Source organism: Penaeus monodon, chromosome 2 (genome assembly GCF_015228065.2).
Source record: "Penaeus monodon isolate SGIC_2016 chromosome 2, NSTDA_Pmon_1, whole genome shotgun sequence".
Taxonomy (NCBI): Eukaryota; Metazoa; Arthropoda; class Malacostraca; order Decapoda; family Penaeidae; genus Penaeus; species Penaeus monodon.
This window is the reverse complement of record NC_051387.1, coordinates 51,644,976-51,649,975: the sequence shown is the minus strand read 5'-3', so window position 1 is coordinate 51,649,975 and position 5,000 is coordinate 51,644,976. Positions and strand designations below refer to the sequence as shown.

The following is a 5,000-nucleotide window of genomic DNA, read 5'->3' as shown; positions in this document are numbered from 1 at the left end:
GGATCCGACTTCAGACAACATCATTCCGGCATCTAAGGAATTATTCGTTTGTTGACGGTCGATATGCCAAAGGGAAGTGTAGTCGGCCTAGCGAGAACCACGTCTCTTGCGTAACACAAACATGTGCCAAGTCTCGGCCCTCTTGACACCCATTGCCCGTTGCACCTTAAATTACCGCCGGTCCTCGCTCTACTCTAATATTTCCATGGGAGACCAGGGGCTCATGACGCAGTGCAATGATGGCATTACCTCACTCCATGAGGGAGAAAAAACTCAAAGCCCTAATCGCCAGGTCTTCTAAGCTTATTAGTATTAGTATTCTCGGTTTTCATTTATTTAACTACCCTACTTATGCCCTTCAGTCCTTGTGTACATACATACGCACACACACACATACACGCATATATATACTTATATATCTATATATATATAATATAATATATATATATATATATATATATATATATATATATTATATATACACACACACACACACACACACACCACACACACACACACACACACACACACACACACACACACACACACACACACACATATATATATATATATATATATTATATATATATATATATATATATATATATATATATATATATATACGTATACATGTATGTATGAGTGTATATAACCTGGGGGTGAAAAATATATTTCGTGATGCATGGCTATGCGGATATATACTGACGGTAACCCATTTCAAGGAGTGTACACCAGTAATACCACTTTCCCTCTAACAGTATCCAAAACCCGCCACTTGCGTCTGGGTGAACGTGCACCAAAGGATTTGGCGAAGAGATCTGCGCCAGCCAGTAAGTCATAGGCCTACATTCTCCGCCTTGCAATGCCTCCTTCATGTGCCACACAAATGGGTTGCAATGATCAAAATGTGGTCGCTGGAAGCAAGCAGCACAGTCGCTATTTGCACTGGCCGGGGATCATGGTTAACAGCTGTGTTCATGTAAGCCACACGTGCATGTGCCAGCCACGGGCTCCGTCCCAAGTTGAGACGTGTGGACATCGGACTGACGTTGCCGTGTGAAGTAAATGTTGACGTTGTGTAAACGGCTACGCGTCGTGGTAAGCATATGCGCCTGTGCTTAATCTCTGTCTGCCTGTCTCTCTCTTTCTCACTCTCTATCTCTCCCACTCTCCCGGTCTCTCTCTTCTTCCGTCTCTCTCTCTCTCTCTCTCTCTCTCTCTCTCTCTCTTCTTCTCTCTCTCTCTCTTTCTGTCTCTCTTCATATATGTATATATGTGCATATATATATATATATATATATATATATATATATATATATATATATATATATGCATATATATATATATATATATATATATATATATATATATATATATATATATATGTATATGAGAAGGCATATGCGCTGATACATATTTGGGTGTACTTGCATGAGGCTGTTTTTAGGTATATTTAATTACTTGCATTCTTCGAAGATGTTCCCTTCGAAAAATGGCTTAGCAGAACAAACTGCCAGATATCGAAGGAGACTGCAGGTATATCTGACATAAAGTGACACATCACTTGGTTGCAAATGTGATAGATCGACGGTTGCGTATGCGTATATGGCGTGTTAATTCAAAAGCCGGACCGGTGTACATTGAGCCCTGCACGCAAATTCCTTCGGCGGCCTCCCCCCACCCTATTCCTGTCCCACGACATCCCTATCCCCGTCCCTCCCCACACTCCTTGCCACACATACACGTGTCGCCAAATGTGTTGTGTGCGTTTTCCCCGGCATGTGTAGACAAGTGCAGGCTAGTTAGTTGGCCGAGCCGAGCGCTCGCGCCGCCGCCGCCGCCGCCGCGTGTCTTGCTGAGGTGGAAGCCGCGGCCGCTCCCGGGACGGCAGCTTGGTCCGGCCGCCGACAGAGGGCTCGCGCTCCTCTCGTTCCGCGTCCTGTCAGTACAGATGAGGTAAGCCTCGGCGTATATTTACCGATATCTGGGGCGTAGGGCGCTTGCTGCCTTCGTGCTTTGTGCCAGCAGAGAGGTCAGGTCATAGTCTATGGCCCTGGGGGGAATTTAGTCCCGTGCAGAGCTCATGGAAGGCGGCGACGGGCCGGGAGAAGTGGAGGTGCCATTGGCTGTCTGGTTTGGCTGACGCGGCGATGGTGGAGGAGGTGGAGGTGGTGGTGGTGGATGGCGACCTGCCTCCCCCTCACTGGATGCTGGACTCCTATCACGGTGCTGACAATGCTCCACAGCCTCTGAAACAGCTGCTGTGGCGTGTAAATAACCCGTAGAGTGGCTCCGTGGTGCTTTTCAGTGGAAGTATGTCGTCTGACTCGCTTACGTGCAGGCGAGCAGTGGTGGTATGGTGGTGTAGGTGGTGACAGTCCAGTGGTGAGTGTGGTGAACCATAAGTGCCCAACGATCGTCCGAGGCATTGACAGCCGGTGCACGAGGCTGGTGCAGGAAGAAGTGTCTCCAAGGAACCTCACATTCCCGGAAACCGTGGTATGGTGAGGCTCGAGTTTCCTCAAACCGGGTCGGTCCTGTAGGGCTCTCGAAAGAATTGCTGTTTGTGTTTCCCCACATTTTCATCTTCTCCCCTTTTCTCTCTTGTCTCCATCCTCCCCCGTCTCTCTCTCTCTCTCTCTCTCTCTCTCTCTCTCTCTCTCTCTCTCTCTCTCTCTCTCTCTCTCTCTCTCTCTCTCTCTCTCTCTCTCTCTCTCTCTCTCTCTCTCTCTCTCACAGGTGTATATGTACATGTGCATGTACAAGTGTGTGCGTATATGTACGTGTGCCCCGGTGATGTATGGTGCTCACACGGCTCGGTCTCGGGCTGTAGGTGTGGTGTCTCCAAGAGAAACAAGTGTTGGTAACGGGAATAAACTTCCAACACTTCTCCGGTGAGGACCAAAAATAGATCGATTTTCAACACGGTGACAGATTATCGACTCATTTTTTGCTGCTAATTATTTCCAGCCAAAGTGATGAGCGCAGTGAAGATTGTGGTGCTCGCAATGGCACGGATTGTTCGGATTACGGCTCGTGCGAGTGAGGGTGACTTGTAGTGGAAAAGTGCATTCATGAGACGGGAAAACAGCGGCGTATAAGTGTTGACAAGGCGAGGCGTGGTGTGTCAAATCTTCCGCATTTTGACCATTTCGAATTGACATAGACACGCAAGCATACGTGGAAAGAAGGAAGGCGACTTTTTAGAACCTGCGTTTGTGTAGGCCGAAAGAAATTTGTCGTTTTTTCCCTAATCCAACGAGGACGCCATTGTGGCAACGTCAGCCCACACCCAGTACATGTGTCAGCCTGCATCCAGTACACCTGTCATCCCACACTCATTGTATCTGTAATCCAGTAGTGAATCACCCCATCCTTCGGCCAGTGCATGTGTCACCTGTACCCTGTGTAACCATGGCCCAGAAGAATACATGTGTCTTTTTTCGCTTTCCTCGCTAAACACCTGCCATCTCTATCGTACGTCGTGTACAGTACAGCAGCAGCACTTCATCGAGTACATGAGCACACGTGCTGCGCTTCACGTGGTGCTTCAGTGCGTTTCGTCATCCGGTGTGCTACACTTAAGTTATCTCTCGTCAGCTGTCAGTCATGTATCAGCTCCTCGCTTCCAGTACACTCGTGTATCCTTTTTCATTTTTTTTTCTATTTGCACGATTCATACGCATATTACATCTTCACTTCCTACACTTGTCAACTCACAAACTCATAGTTACTGACAACTATGAGAGAGAGAGAGAGAGAGAGAGAGAGAGAGAGAGAGAGAGAGAGAGAGAGAGAGAGAGAGAGAGAGAGAGAGAGAGAGAGAGAGAGGGAGAGAGGAGAGGGGGAGAAGTTAGGGGGTGGGGAGGAAAAGTTCGGTTACGCTTGACAGATGAGCTCATTATCCTTGGCAGTACTTGACCATTTACATTTGACACCTGGCATTAGCGGGGCTTAAATTACCCATTAAAATTACAATCACAATTTTTAATTTATGCCAGTTACCTATTCCATTACGCGGGCATTACGCATGATTACTCACTCAAGAAGGCCTATACGCTCTATTATAGTTGACGGCTTAAAAACCATTATATTTGGTAGCTTTTAGCCATTACCTTAGCTTATTATATATTTTTTTACGCTTGTCCCCTGTCGAATTAGACTTGGTGGACTACCTCGTCACGGTCATTATTTATCGGTAAGTTAGTTATGCCTTAAGGCTTCCTTTGATCTAGGCTTTATTTCGGGCTTTATTAAAGTACGCCAGTTATCGTAATTCTGTACCGTCACTACACATCTTTTTCATTCATTTCTTCTGTGCAAATGCTTGTTAATCTTTACCGAGTGCTTGCGTCAGCCGTTCGCCTGTTCCCTTAGAACACCTGTCGTTCCTCTCCTGTTTTCATATCCCCATTCCTACAACTTCATAATCAACGCACATGGTTACCATTTTCTAGTGACATGTAGTTAAGTTTTATTGCCTTCATCGATGCCTTATGTCACTTTCCCCATATAGTGTTATTATTAATTCAAAGGATATTTTTAACTTTTAACAAGCAGATATGTATCAGTTCCTCCAGCACACCTGTACTAAAGTTTAGTGTACCTGTTTACCTTTTGACACATAACCTTTTTTTTTTATATCCACGTTACACTTGTAACCGACGCGAATATATCAAGCACACCTGCTGATTACCTCCAGTGCAAATGTTATCCCGTGATTTGCACTTGTCCATCGTCTGTCATTAACGCCTTACTTGTGCCTTGCCTATACGTCTGTCATATTTGTAGATTATACCCATGTTTCCCATTTGGTCTTTTCAGCATCATTACACAGCTATTTCTTTTGTATTTTCCCCTCACGCCTATCGACGGCCCCCAACTCAAATTATCGAATGTGTCTTTCCCCTATTTGGCTGGTTAACCTTGGCCTTTTGAATACCATAGATGGGCTTAGTTCATTACATTTCTTATCCCTCCCCCTTTTTCTTTTACAGTTT

The 5,000-nt window shown here is 45.6% G+C and overlaps 1 protein-coding gene across 9 annotated transcripts in view; it reads left to right on the top strand.

Annotated features, from left to right (window-relative positions):
- Positions 1 to 1,817: 1,817 nt before the first annotated feature.
- LOC119583657 (longitudinals lacking protein-like) overlaps positions 1,818 to 5,000 on the top strand; it is a 127,703-nt gene continuing 124,520 nt past the window's right edge. For 2 of the 9 annotated variants that reach the window (XM_037932316.1, XM_037932326.1), the window contains exon 1: positions 1,821 to 1,956. The gene's annotated coding sequence lies outside the window, so the exon portion shown is untranslated. Of the gene's footprint in view, positions 1,957 to 2,176; positions 2,500 to 5,000 lie in introns of those variants that run through there. The other 7 variants (XM_037932308.1, XM_037932278.1, XM_037932254.1 and 4 more) reach the window with 6 other exon arrangements.